Here is a 13796-nt window from a genome sequence, read left to right as displayed (position 1 = left end):
AGCACTTTGGGAGGCCGAGACGGGTGGATCACGAGGTCAGGAGATCGAGACCATCCTGGCTAACACGGTGAAACCCTGTCTCTACTAAAAATACAAAAAATTAGCCAGGTGTGGTGGTGGGCACCTGTAGTCCCAGCTACTCTGTAGGCTGAGGCAGGAGAATGGCGTGAACCCAGGAGGCAGAGCTTGCAGTGAGCCGAGATCGCGCCACTGCACTCCAGCCCGGGTGAAAAGAGCGAAGACTCCATCTCAAAAAAAAAAAAAAAAGTAGAAACTATTCTCAGCCCTAGGGCCATACAAAAAAAAGGTCAGTGGGATCTGGCCCATAGGCCTGTGGTTTGCCAATCCCTGACCAAAATTACAGCTGTTCAAAGAGAAGCGATACTTTTAAAAAAATCTTACTAGACTTTCTTTTCCTCTTTCTAGTACCCAGAGGAGTCAGAAAATCTGAGTATACTTTTTTTTTTTTTTTTTTGAGAGGGAGTTTAGCTCTTGTTGCCCAGGCTGGAGTGTAATGGCACGATCTCAGCTCACTGCAACCTCCGCCTCCCAGGTTCAAGTGATTCTCCTGCCTCAGCCTCCCGAGTAGCTGGGATTACAGGCATGCGCCACCACGCCCAGCTAGTTTTGTATTTTTAGTAGAGACAAGAGTTTCTCCATGTTGGTCAGGCTGGTCTTGAACTCCTGGCCTCAGGTGATCTGCCCACTTTGGCCTCCCAAAGTGCTGGGATTGCAGGTGTGAGCCACCGCACCTGGCCTGAGTATACTTCTTTAAATCCACCTAAAATGTGCTCTCTGACTCAGTTTAGTGACACTATCCTGTGTACTGTAATGTAATGTACTAGACGCTGCCTTGCTGGAGGAGTCCACACAGCCCCATCCCCCTCACCAGGTGCCGCGCCTAGCAGAGGACCAACTCCCAGAGTGCCACCTCCTAGCTGCTACCCAGAGCAGTGCTGACTAATGAACAGCCACAATTCCACTGGAAATTCTAGGGTAATTCCAGTTCTAGCAAACAGTAACACTGAGGCATTTATAAAGCCAGAAAACGACTGAAGACAACACAACAGTCAGATCCAGAGACTGCATCTCTAGGTGTTGTGTTTGTTACCAGTCCTCCCAAAATACCTTCTCCAGGACACCTTTTAGGACACTAACTATACATCATGACAGTTAAGTGAGCTTTCATTTTGTGTGTGAGAAGTTTTAGGCACCTGTGGTTCAGAAACCACAAGCCAGTTGTCCATCTGTCTTCCACCCTGGCTTCCACAGCTCCTATTCCAAAGAGATGTTCAGTCAATAAATGACTCATTCTGAGGAAAACATTTGTCAAGAAATCACTTTTTTTTTGTTTTTGAGACCAAGTCTCACTCGGTCACCCAGGCTGGAGTGCAATGGCATGATCTTGGCTCACTGCAATCTTCACCACCCAGGTTCAAGGGATTCTCCTACCTCAGCCTCCCCAGTAGCTGGGACTACAGGCGCCTGCCACCATGCCTGGCTAATTTTTCTATTTCTAGTAGAGATGGAGTTTCACCACCTTGGCCAAGACGGTCTTTAACTCCTGACCTCATGATCCACCCGCCTCGGCCTCCCAAAGTGCTGGAATTACAGGCATGAGCCACTGCACCCAGCCATCACTTTATTTTTCAAACAAGGTTTGGCAAGGTATCATTTGAAGTGTAATATTCAAATGAAATCATAGATCATAAATCCTGTTAAAATCTGTATCAAAAAGTATTTCTAACCCAAAGGCCCACATATGTCCCCTAAAGACAAAACAAAATTCTAGTATCAAAGGTATTTTACATTTTAATGGTTTTGCAATTTTTTTTTAATTTTTTTTTTTTTTTCTGAGACAGAGCCTCGCTCTGTTGCCCAGGCTAGACTGCAATGGCACGATTTCAGCTCACTGCAATCTCCACCTCCCAGGTTCAAGCAATTCTCCTGCCTCAGTCTCCTGAGTAGCTGGAATTATAGGCACCCGCCACCATGACCAGCTAATTTTTTTGTATTTTTAGGAGAGACTGGGTTTTGCCATGTTGACCAGGCTGGTCTCAAACTCCTGGTCTCAAGTCATCCACTCGCCTCAGCCTCCCAAAGTGCTAGGATTACAGGCGTGAGCCACCACGCCCGGCCTGCAATTTGTTTTAACAGACTCTGAGCTGGATGGTCTGTTACAGCTGGTAAATTTAAATTCGCATCAAAGTTTTAAGACCCTGGCCGGACGTGGTGGCTCACTCCTGTAATCTCAGCATTGTGGGAGGTCGAGGCAGGCAACTTATTTGAGGTCAGGAGTTCGAGACCAGCCTGGCCAACATGGCAAAACCCCATCTCTACTAAAAATACAAAAATGAGCCAGGTGTGGTGCCTTGCACCTGTAATCCCAGCTACTCAGGAGGCTGAGGTCAGAGAATCACTTGAACCCAGGAGGTGGAGACTGCAGTGAGCCAAGATCACTCCCCTGCACTCCAACCTGGATGACAGAGTGAGACTCCGTCTCAAAACAAACAAACAAACAAACAAAAACAAAAAACAAACAAAAAAAGGAACAGAAAGAAAATAAGGGGCCAGGCACAGTGGCTCACGCCTGTAATCCCAGCACTTTGAGAGGCCGAGGCGGGTGGATCACCTGAGGTGAGGAGTTCGAGATCAGCCTGGCCAACGTGGTGAAACCCATCTCTACTGCAAGTACAAAAATTAGCCGGGCATGGTGGCGCATGCCTGTAGTCCCAGCTACTCGGGAGGCTGAGGCAGGAGAATCGCTCGAACCCGGGAGACAGAGGTTGCAGTGAGCCGAGATCGCGCCATTGCAGTCCAGCCTGGGCAACAGAGCGAGTGAGACTCCATCTCAAAAAAAAAAAAAAAAAAGAAAAGAAAATGAGGAACCCTAACCCTTGGAGGCAAGGACCCCTTTCCCATGGACAGCCTCTCTCTCAAGCACTGCCTACACTGGGCACACAGCACTGTGGAACTGGCACCTGCACTCCCTCCCTGCACAGCAGCCACCCCTCTCTACTCTCCCTGTCAGCACTAAGCTTGGTGGGTCAGAGGGACTCCAGCTTTCGGATGGCAAAACACAGAAAGTATCAAAACCTAAATACTCAAAAGGCTCCACAACATAGAGCATGGCCGTAAAATAATACAAAAAACTGGAACTGGCCGGGCATGGTGGCTCACGCCTATAATCCCAGAACTTTGGGAGGCCAAGGCAGACAGATCACCTAAGGTCGGGAGTTCGAGACCAGCCTGAACAACATGGAGAGACCCTGTCTCTACTGAAAATACAAAATTAGCCAGGCGGGGTGGCACATGCCTGTAATCCCAGCTACTTGGGAGGCTGAGGCAGAATTGCTTGAACCCAGGAGGTGGAGATTGTGGTGAGCCAAGATCGTGCCATCGCACTCCAGCCTGAGCAACAAGAGCGAAACTCTGTCTCAAAAAAAAAGAAAAAGAAAAAAACTGGACTCACAAAAGTGTATGAGACCTTAAATTTTTAAAACGAGAAATGTGTGGATTATATAAATGTTTTAAAAATCACTAAAATGCCAACTAAAAGCATAACACAATATAGCTTTAAAAATATGTAAAAACGTATGAACATAGCCAGGCACAGGGGCCCATGTCTTTAAGTCCCAGCTCCTTGGGAGGCTGAGGCAGGAGTATTACTGGATTACTTGAGCCCAGGAGTTGGAGACCAGCCTGGACAACATCATGAGACCCTGTCTCTTTAAAACACACACACACACACACACACACACACACACACACACACGCACACACGTATGCATGTAAGAAACCCAATTCAAAAAGGGGCAAAGGACTTGAAGAGATATTTCTCCAAAGACATGTAAATGGCCGATGAACATGTGAAAAGATGCTCCCCATCACTAATTATTAGGGAAATGCAAATCAAAACGACAGTAAGATGCCACCTCAAATCCATTAGGATGGCTGCTATTAAAAAAAGCAACAACACATAAGAAAATAAGTGTTGGTGAAGATACGGAGAAACTGGAACCTCTGTACTGTTGGTAGGAATGTAAACTGATACTCCCTCCTTATGGAGTCTTTGGAAAAATAAAAAATAAATTAAATTAAAAGGAATATAAAACAGTACAGTTGCTGTGAAAAATCGGATGGAGGTTCCCTAAAAAATTAAAAACAGAATTCCAGTATGATCCAGCAATCCCACTTCTAGATCTATATCCGAAAAAATTGAAAGTAGGATCTCGGAGAAGTATTTATACACTCAGGTTCACAGTTTTATTATTCAAAATAGTCAAAAGGTAGAAGGAACTCAAGTGTCTGTTGAGGGATGGATAAACAAAATTCAGTATATCCATACAATGGAGTATTCAGCCTTAAAAAGGAAGGAAATTCTGACACACACTACAACATAGATGAACCTTAAGGATATTATGGTAAATGAGCTAAGCTGGTCACAAAAAGACAAATACTACATAATTCCACTGGTATGAAGTCCCTACAGTAGCAAAATTCAGAGACAGGAAGTAGAATGGTGGTTGCCAGGGGCTTCAGGGAGGGGAAATGGGGAGGCAGTGTTTAATGGGTATAGAGTTTCAGTTTTACAAGATGAAGGGTTCTGGAGACAGATGGTGGTGATGGCTGTACAAAAGTATGAATGAACTTACCACCACTGAACTGCACACTGAAAATGGTTAAGATGGTAAATTTTGTTACGTGTATTTTACCATAACAAAAAATTGGAAAAAAAGGCCCGCCACAGTGGTTCACGCCTGTAATCCTGGAACTTTGAAAGGCAACGGTGGGCAGATCATCTGAGGTCAGGAGTTTGAGACCAGCCTGGCCAACATGGTAAAACTCCATCTCTACTAAAAATACAAAAATTAGCCAGGCGTGGTGGTGGGCACCTGTAATCCCAGCTACTCAGTAGGCTGAGGCAGGAGAATTGCTTGAACCCGGGAGGCAGAGGTTGCAGGGAGCCAAGATTGCACCACTGCACTCCAGCCTGGGCGACAGAGCAAGCCCCTGTTTCGTGGGGGAAAAAAAAGTATGCTCAAATACGTAACTAAATTTAGAAGAACGTAAAGTTTAGCAATTTAATGTTTATTAAACTTTTTTTTTTTTTTTGAGATGGAGTTTCGCTCTTGTTGCCCAGGCTGGAGTGCAATGGCGCGATCTCAGCTCACCATAACCTCCACCTCCTGGGTTCAAGTGATTCTCCTGCCTCAGCCTCCCAAGTAGCTGGGATTACAGGCATGCACCACCACACCCGGCTAATTTTTTGTATTTTTAGTAGAGACAGGGTTTCTCCATGTTGTTCAGGCTGGACTCGAACTCCCGACCTCAGGTGATCCACCCACCTTGGCCTCCCAAAGTGCTGGGATTACAGGCGTGAACCACTGCACCCGGCCTTATGCTCCTTTTTCTTGTCAAGTTAAATTCCTAACATTTTTAATGCAAAAAAATGTACAAACCTTCATAAAATGTCTGAGAGAACATGTAACAAAACACATGCTCTCACTCAGGCATTATGTTCTGGAAACTGTGATCATAGTACCTACCAATCCACAGCCCCTTTGAGTGACCCAACCCCACTGGCAGGCCCTGCTCAAAGGGGGCCTTCCTTGTGCAGGTGTCAGAAGCTCATTCCTCCCCAAGCACCACTCCCTGGGCCAGGTAGCCCTGCAAAACCCAAGGCCAGCCCCCAGCCCGAAGGTCGGCGCCTGGTAGGTGGTGTGAGGGGGAAGAGCACAGGCACTCTCTCTGAGGTGGGTGCTGGAAAAGGGAGAGTACAGGGCAGGTAAGGCTGGGTGAGCCCCCACTGTGAGGGGAGCGTACAGACAAAACAGACAGTGGAGGGCAACCACCTAATTGAAGCGGAAGGCCAAGAGCCCTGGTGCAGAACTGGATCCTGCCAGAGCGCAAACCATGGTTCCATCTGCCCAGAGGCCCAGCAACAATACAGCGGTCCCAAGAATCCCATAGACTCCTGTTTTCTTTATCCCTGCATGATCCTGAACCACCTATCTCACCACCCACCCAACTTGAAGTCAGCCTGCTCCCTGCCACCCTGAGAACCCGACTAAAACAGCCAATCATTCCAGCACCAATCACAGACGGCAAACAGTACAATTAGCTGGGTGTGATGGCACGTGCCTGTAATCCCAGCTACTTTGGGGGCTGTGGCGGGAAGATTACTTGAGCCCAGAAGCTCCCGGCTGCAGTGGGCCGAGATTGTGCCACTGCACTCCAGCCTGGGTGAAAAAGTGAGACCCTATCTCAAAATAAAATAAAATTAAAATTAAATAAAATAAATAATAAAATAAAATAAGCTGCTCTGTCCCCTTCTCAAGTCCCTGAGGCATGGCCTCAGAATCAGAGCTTTAAACAGTTTTATACCATATGCCAGACAACACGTTGACTGAATTACCACACTGCCTTCTATGTGAATCTTCCAGAAACAGTAACTAAACTGGCAGGGGCTAACAATCCAAAACAAGGAGCTACCATCTGCCAAGGGCGGGAACAGGCCAGGCTCCAGACTTTGCACACTGTCACGAGCAGGGCACCGCCAGCACCAGGCCTGCTGGCTCTTTCCACCAAAGACCATGCCTCTCAGCCCTTGAGTGTTTCTCCTAACAGTTTCCAGACTGACCTTCTTCTATGTGATATGTCCACTCTACATGTCCTCCTGAACAGTGTACACAAGACAGAACCATGAGGTATCCACTCAGTGCTGCACACGGATGCAAGATGGTACTTCCCAGGGCCTGCAGCCACTTCCTTCACCCTCACCTCCAAGGACACACACTGTTAGGCTTTGGATTCCCCTATCTGTGCTGTTTTTATTTCCTTGTCTCTTTTGTCATCAATATAATCATTTGAGGAAATAAAGAAAGGACACCATATATTCCTACAAATGGATAGGCTGAGAGTAAATCAACTTGGTATTTGTGAACATGAATGATAAAAGGCAAAAACTTCTAGCTGAAATGTAGCACTCCTTCAATTACAAAGGCAGACAATAAGCCCTGGAGTTTTAGCAGGAACAGCAACAGGTATTTTCCAAAGCATTAGAGTGTCACAAAAATCTCGTCACTACTCCCAAATGAATTACCAGAGCCACAGCTCAATCCGGTTACTAAGCTAATAAATGGGACTATCACCAATTTGGTTCAATACAGTATTTTAATAACCGTATTTCAAAATAATTTGTTCTCTTCTTCATCTATTTATTTCCTTTAAAGTGCTGTTAAGAGGCCCCCAGAGGCCAAGCAGACGTGAAAATTTAAGACGCCCCCTCCCCCACCAGAGTCTATACTTTGCATCACTTTAGCAGTTTCAGGCTGTCCTTCTAAACAGTTTCAGACACTTTTAACAATTTGCAACAAAAGTGTAAGCCGCAAATAGGATGTTACTTCTCAAAAGTAGCACCTTTCTATTTCTGCTATTTACAAGTAGTATTTTTTTTTCTCTTTTTTCGGACATGGAGTCTTGCTCTGTCGCCCAGCCTGAAGTGCACTGGAGCGATCTCAGCTCGCTGCAACCTCCACCTCCTGGTTCAAGTGATTCTCCTGCCTCAGCCTCCCGAGTAGCTGGGAATACAGGCTCCTGCCACCACACCCAGCTAATTTTGCATTTTTAGTAGAGACAGGGGTTGCCCCATCTTGGCCAGGCTGGTCTCAAACTCCTGACCTCAGGCAATCCACCCACCTCGGCCTCCCAAAGCGCTAGGATTATAGGTGTGAGCCACCGCACCTGGCCTCACAAGTAGTACTTTTCTAAAGTTACTGCCAGAGAAACGTTAACTACATATAGAGTACAGGAATCCCAACAAAATGCATTGTACCCAGTATCATTACCACAGAACCTGCTGACACTTAGATCATAAGCGCAGAAGGTTAATCTTTGAAACAAGTCATACTTCACTGACCATGTTTCATCAATTCTAAGGCACACTTTTAAGTCTGAAGTGAAAAGCATCCTTCACCGATGGGGTAAGAAAGCAGCAAGCCAGGAGGCACTGGGAGCATCTGTAGTGGTATAACACACTGCTGCATTTTAGATTCAACAGACTATAAGCACCTCATTTTTCTTTTTTCTTTTTTTCTGAGATGGAGTCTCGCTGTGTCGCCCAGGCTGGAGTGCAGTGGCGTGATCTCGGCTCACTGCAAGCTCCGCCCCCTGGGTTCACGCCATTCTCCTGCCTCAGCCTCCCAAGTGGCTGAGAATACAGGTGCCCGCCACCACGCCCGGCTAATTTTTTGTATATTTAGTAGAGACGGGGTGTCACAGTGTTAGCCAGGATGGTCTCGATCTCCTGACCTCATGATCCACCCGCCTCGGCCTCCCAAAGTGCTGGGATTACAGGCATGAGCCACTGCGCCTGGCTATAAGCACCTCATTTTACCTTTTACTGTGTTTTGCTTTATTGCACTCAGCAGGTATTATGTTTTTCACAAGTTGAAGATTTGTGGCAACCCTGTATGGAGAAAGCAAGCCTATTGGTGCCAATTTTCCAAAAACAGGAGCTCACTTTGTGTCTGTGTTACATTTTGGTAATTCTTCACTATTTCAAACTTTGTCATTATTATGTCTGTTACGGGGATCTGTGATCAGTGATCTTTGATGTTCAGGTCAGGAACAGTGATTCATATGGGTAATCCCAACACTTCGGAAGGACGAGGCAGGAAGGCGGCTTGAAAGGATTCACCATTCTGGAAAGGAACTTAAGAGACAGCCTAGGCAACATAATGAGACCTCACTTCTACAAAACTTTTTCAAAATTAGCTGGGCATGCTGGCACATCCCTGTAGTCCCAGTTACTCAGGGGGCTGAGGTGGGAGAACCACTTTAGCCCAAGAGGTCAAGAGTGCAGTGAGCTATGATCTCACCACTGCATCCCAACCTGAGCAACAGAATGAGACCCTATCTCTCAAAAACATAGCCAAGGCCAGGAACAGTGGATCATGCCTGAGGCTGAGGCAGGACCACCACTTGAGGCCAGGAGTTTGAGACCTGCCTGGACAACATAGGGAGACTTCATCTCTTTAAAAGAAACAAAAAAGGGCTGGGTGCGGTGGCTCATGCCTGTAATCCCAGTACTCTGGGAGGCCAAGGTGGGTGGATTATTTGAGGTCAGGAGTTCAAGACCAGCCTGGCCAATACGGCGAAACCCTGTCTCTACTAAAAATACAAAAATTAGCCGGGCGTGGTGGCTCACGTCTGTAGTCCCAACTACTTGGTAGGCTGAGGCAAGAGAATCACTTGAACCCAGGAGGCAGAGGTTGCAGTGAGCCAAGATCACGCCACTGCACTCTAGCCTGGGCGACAGAGCGACTCCATCTCAAAAAAAAGAAAAGAAAAGAAAAGAAAAAAACAAGTTAGCCAAGTTGTAAATGCAAAGTAGAAGTTTCTTTTCAATTTTTGAAATTAAAAAAATATATACACAATTTTTTGAAATTTTAAATCACCTCTCAGAACAAAGGAAAACTTAAAGGCAATTAAAAAGTGCTACTCCAGTGAACACATGAATAAGAAAATGGCCAGGTCCGCTGGCTCACACCTGTAATCCCAACACTTTGGGAGGCCAAGGCGGGTGGATCACTTGAGGTCAGGAGTTCGAGACCAGCCTGGCCAACATGGTGAAACCTTACCTCTACTAATAATACAAAAATTAGCTGGACACATGCTGCTCACCTGTTATCCCAGCTACTCGGGAGGTTGAGGCAAGAGAATTGCTTGCACCCAGGAGGCAGAGGTTGCAGTGAGCCATGATCATACCACTGCACTCCAACCTGGGCAATAGTCTCAAAAAAAGAGGGAGGGAGGGAAAGAAAGTGAAACAGCCTTATTGGTGATATGTGGAAAGTATGAGTGGTCTGATTAGATCAAACCAGCCACAACATTCCCTTAAACTGAAGCCTAATCGAGAACCAGGCCCAAGTTTTCTTCAATTCTATGAAGGCTGAGAGAGGTGAGGAAGATGCAGAAGAAAAGTTGGAGCCAGGCACGGCAGCTCACCCCTGTAATCCCAGCACTTTGAGAGGCTGAGGCAGGTGGATCACCTGAGGTCAGAAGTCCCAGCCTAGCTAACATTTAGTAGAGCCCGTCTCTACTAAAAATACAAAAAATGAGCTGTATGTGGTGGCAGCTGCCTGTACTCCCAGCTACTACGGAGGCTGAGGCAGGAGAATCGCTTGAACCCGGGAGGTGGAGGTTGCAGTGAGCCGAGATCACGCCATTGCTCTCCAGCTTGGGCAATAAGAGTGAAAATCCATCTCAAAAAAAAAAAAAAAAAAAAAAAAAGTTGGAAGCAGCAGAGGCTGGTTCATGAGGTTTAAGGAAAGAAGCTGTCCCCATAACACGAAAGTACAAGGTAAAGCAGCAAGTGCCACCTAACAGAAAAGCAACACCAGGTTATCCAGGTCTAGCTAAGATCATTGATGAAGGCAGCGAGACTAAAAAGCAGATTTTCAATATAGACAAAAGACTTCCTTTGGAAGGAGATGACATCTAGGACTTTCATACCTAGAGAGAACTCAGTGCTTAGTTTCAAAGAGCAAGCTGGCTCTCTTGTTAGGGGCAAATGTCACTGGTGACTTTAAGCTGAAGCCAATGGTCTTTGTCCATTCTGAAAATCCTAGGGTTCTGAAGAATTATGTTACGTCTACTCTTGCCTGTGCTCTGGAAATGGAATAACACATTATTGAATATTTTAAGCCCACTGTTGAGATCCACTGCTCAGAAAAAGATTTCTTTCAAAATATTACTGCTCACTGACAATGTACCTAGTCACCCAAGGGCTCTGATGGAGATGTACACAAGGAGATGAATGCTGTCTTCATGTCTGCTAACACCACATCCATTCTGCAGCTATGGATCCAAGGAGTAATCTTGACTTTCAAGTCTTAATTATTTAAGAAATACATTTTGTAAGGCTATAGCTGTGGTAGTGATTCCTCGCATGAATCTGGGCAAAGTAAACTGAAAACTTTCTGGAAAGAATCTGCCATTCTAGATGCCATTCATGATTCATGGAAGGAAGTCAAATAACACTAACAGGAGTTTGGAAGAAGTTGATTCTAACCCTCATGATGACTTGGAGGAGTTCAAGACTTCAGTGGAGGAAGGAACTGCAGATGTGGTGGAAATAATGAAGAGTTGCTTCTTACGGATGAGCAAAGAAAGCGATTTCTTGAAATGGAATTTATTCCTAGTGAAGACGCTGTGCACATAGTGGAAATGACAATAAAACATTTGGAATATCACATCAACTTAGTGGATAGCAGTGGCAGAGTTTGAGAATAGCCTCCAACTTTGAAAGAATTTTCACTGTGGTTAAAATGCTATCAAAACAGCATCACATGCTACAAAGAAGTCTTTCATGAAAGGAGGAGTCCATCAATGCAGCAAATTTCACTGTTGCCTTATTTTAAGTAACTGACACAGCCACCACCACCCTGATCAGTCAGCAGCCATCCACACTGAGGCAAGACTGTCAACGTACAAAACGAGCAGGACTCACTAAAGGTTCAGATGATCATTAGTATTTTTAGCACTAAAATATTTTTTAATTAACGTAAGCACATTTTTATAGATATAATGCTTGCTATTGCACACTTTAAGTAGTATACTGTAATTACAACTTTCATATGCACTGAAAAACCTAAAACTGTTGTGTCACTTGCATTACTGCAATACTTATTTTACTGCGGTGGTCTGGATTAGAACTCGAATTATCTGAGGTATGCCTGTGTACAAGGACAGGATTCACAAATCACTCCAAGTAAATTAAGCAGAGTGATGAAAGGCTCATTTGGGTCAGCCTGCCATCTTCCAAATTATGACTAAATGCAAGAGCATCACCAATAACTATACTGGCAGAGGTTCACATTTCACCTCGATTCTTCCTTATGTTTAGAGAAAGCCTATTTTTCAGTATGCCAGGAAAAATCATGAAAGTAGACCTAACTAAAGCTGGGGGTTTCTTTCATCCTGAAGAGGAACCACTTCCTAAGGAAAAATCATCTACTGTTTTAAAAAGCAAACTCTTGTAGAGTTGGAAGAGAACCCCTCACACAGGTGGAACACCCCCCAGGGCTGCGGCCCCACCGTCGCGCTCAGCCTGGCCTGCCCTGGGCCCGACCTCAGGAGGCCGCCATTCCCGGACCCTCGGGCCTCCCGTCAGGAATCCGCCATCGGAACGGAGGCCCTAACTGGCACGGTCGCAGAGCCACTGTCCAAATAAGGCATTTCGAGAGCCACGAGGATGACATAAAGCAGACTCCGCGTTTCTTCATTTTTCGTTAAGTGACACGATTTCCCTCACAAGGAAGGTGCAAACCCACAGGGCGCCCAGACCCTGCCCGGCACTTCCTGTCATCCATTACCACGACCCGTGTGACAGAAGCGGCTCTTCCCACCAATTCCCGGGACGCCGGAACCGCTTCCCCAGCACCCGGCCCCAAACACTGCCGTCAGCGAGCGGCCCTGGGCTGCTCCCGCGCCGGCGCCCGGCTGAGGGCCACGAGCCCCATCACGCCCACCGCCCCCAGGACCCCGACCCACCCGCTCGCCACGGCCGAGGCCGGGGCCGGGGTCGCGGCCGCCATCTTCCCGCCTGCGCCGCCGCGCGCCCCGCACCCTCCGAGCAGCCCCGCCGGCCCTGAGGACTCCGCGAGGCCGCGGACCCGACCGGCCCCACGCGCGCCGCCCGCCCCGGCCCCGCCCCGCCGCGCGCCCCCGGTCCTCAAGCCCGCCGCCCCGCCCGCGCCGGGCTCCGCGCGCCCCCGCCCCCGCCCCGCGCCGGGGCGCGCGCGCCGCACTCCGAAAGGGACGGTTAGGAGCGCGCGCTTCGATCGGGCCCAGCGCGGCGGCGGCGGCGCCTTCCAGAAATTTCCGCGTCCCTCAACCCACACTGAGAAACCAATTGGGCGCGCCCCCGCGCCGGTTTGGCTGAAGGCGCCCCCTCCCCCGCGGGTGCCCGCTCCCCTCCCCCACCCGCGCCCCCTCCCCGCCCCCTGCCCCGGGCGGCGGGTCAAATACGGGCCCTCGGGGGCAGCGCCGGCCCTCCAAACCCGGGCGGCAGCGGCGGCGGCGGGCGGCGGCCGCGGGCCGGTGTGATTGATAGGGACGGCGGCGGCGAGAGCGGCGGCGGCGGCGGCGGAGCGGTTGAGTGACAGCTTACCTGGGTGCCAATCTTCATCACACTGACAAGCGGCTGCAGCAATCGGGACCCGCAGTGCCGCGCCCGCGTCCAACCGTCACGCCGACGCTGGGCCACGCGACACAGCCTCGCTCAATGGGAGGAGGGCGACGCCGACGCGCGCCGCATCAATATTCAGAGAGGGGGCGGGGCCTGCCAGAGACGGGCCCCGCCCCTCCCTGCGCGGCGGCGGGCGCGGGGCGGGGCCTAATCGCTGGGGGAGGAGAGCGAGGGCGGGAACCGGGCGGTGGCCGGCCCCGCCTCCAGCCCCGCCCGCACCCGGAGCTAGGCCGTGCCCGCAACCGGCCGCGCCCGAGCGCGAGGAGCTGTCTGCCCCGCCCCGAAGGCAGAGCCTCCCGCCTTATGACTATGCAGTAGGGGCGTGGCCTCAGCGCACGTCTCGCCCCCTCCGCGCCCTCAGTTGCCGCCCAGGAGAGGTGTGTGTAGCCGGGCGAAACCATTTGCCTCGAGCAGGCGGGGAGGGAGGGCTGTACCACCCGTAACCCCACCGCCGGGCGTCCCGTAGCCGAAGGCCTCCATTCTGTGTGTGCCCGGTTTGAATGTAAGCCAGTGGGAGCCTCGCAGCCTTCCTCCCCAGGCT

General features: G+C 49.0%; 1 protein-coding gene across 4 annotated transcripts in view; it reads right to left on the bottom strand.

Moving 5' to 3' along the window:
• Positions 1-13531, bottom strand: part of PKNOX1 (PBX/knotted 1 homeobox 1) — a 59893-nt gene extending 46362 nt beyond the window's left edge. Inside the window, exon 1 of one of the 4 annotated variants that reach the window (XM_009437901.4) lies at positions 13178-13531. The gene's annotated coding sequence lies outside the window, so the exon portion shown is untranslated. Of the gene's footprint in view, positions 1-11077; positions 12372-12558; positions 12613-13177 lie in introns of those variants that run through there. The other 3 variants (XM_001142111.7, XM_054675089.2, XM_054675088.2) reach the window with 3 other exon arrangements.
• Positions 13532-13796: the final 265 nt, after the last annotated feature.

Source organism: Pan troglodytes, chromosome 22 (assembly GCF_028858775.2).
Source record: "Pan troglodytes isolate AG18354 chromosome 22, NHGRI_mPanTro3-v2.0_pri, whole genome shotgun sequence".
Classification (NCBI taxonomy): Eukaryota; Metazoa; Chordata; class Mammalia; order Primates; family Hominidae; genus Pan; species Pan troglodytes.
This window is presented reverse-complemented; position numbering and strand designations above follow the sequence as displayed.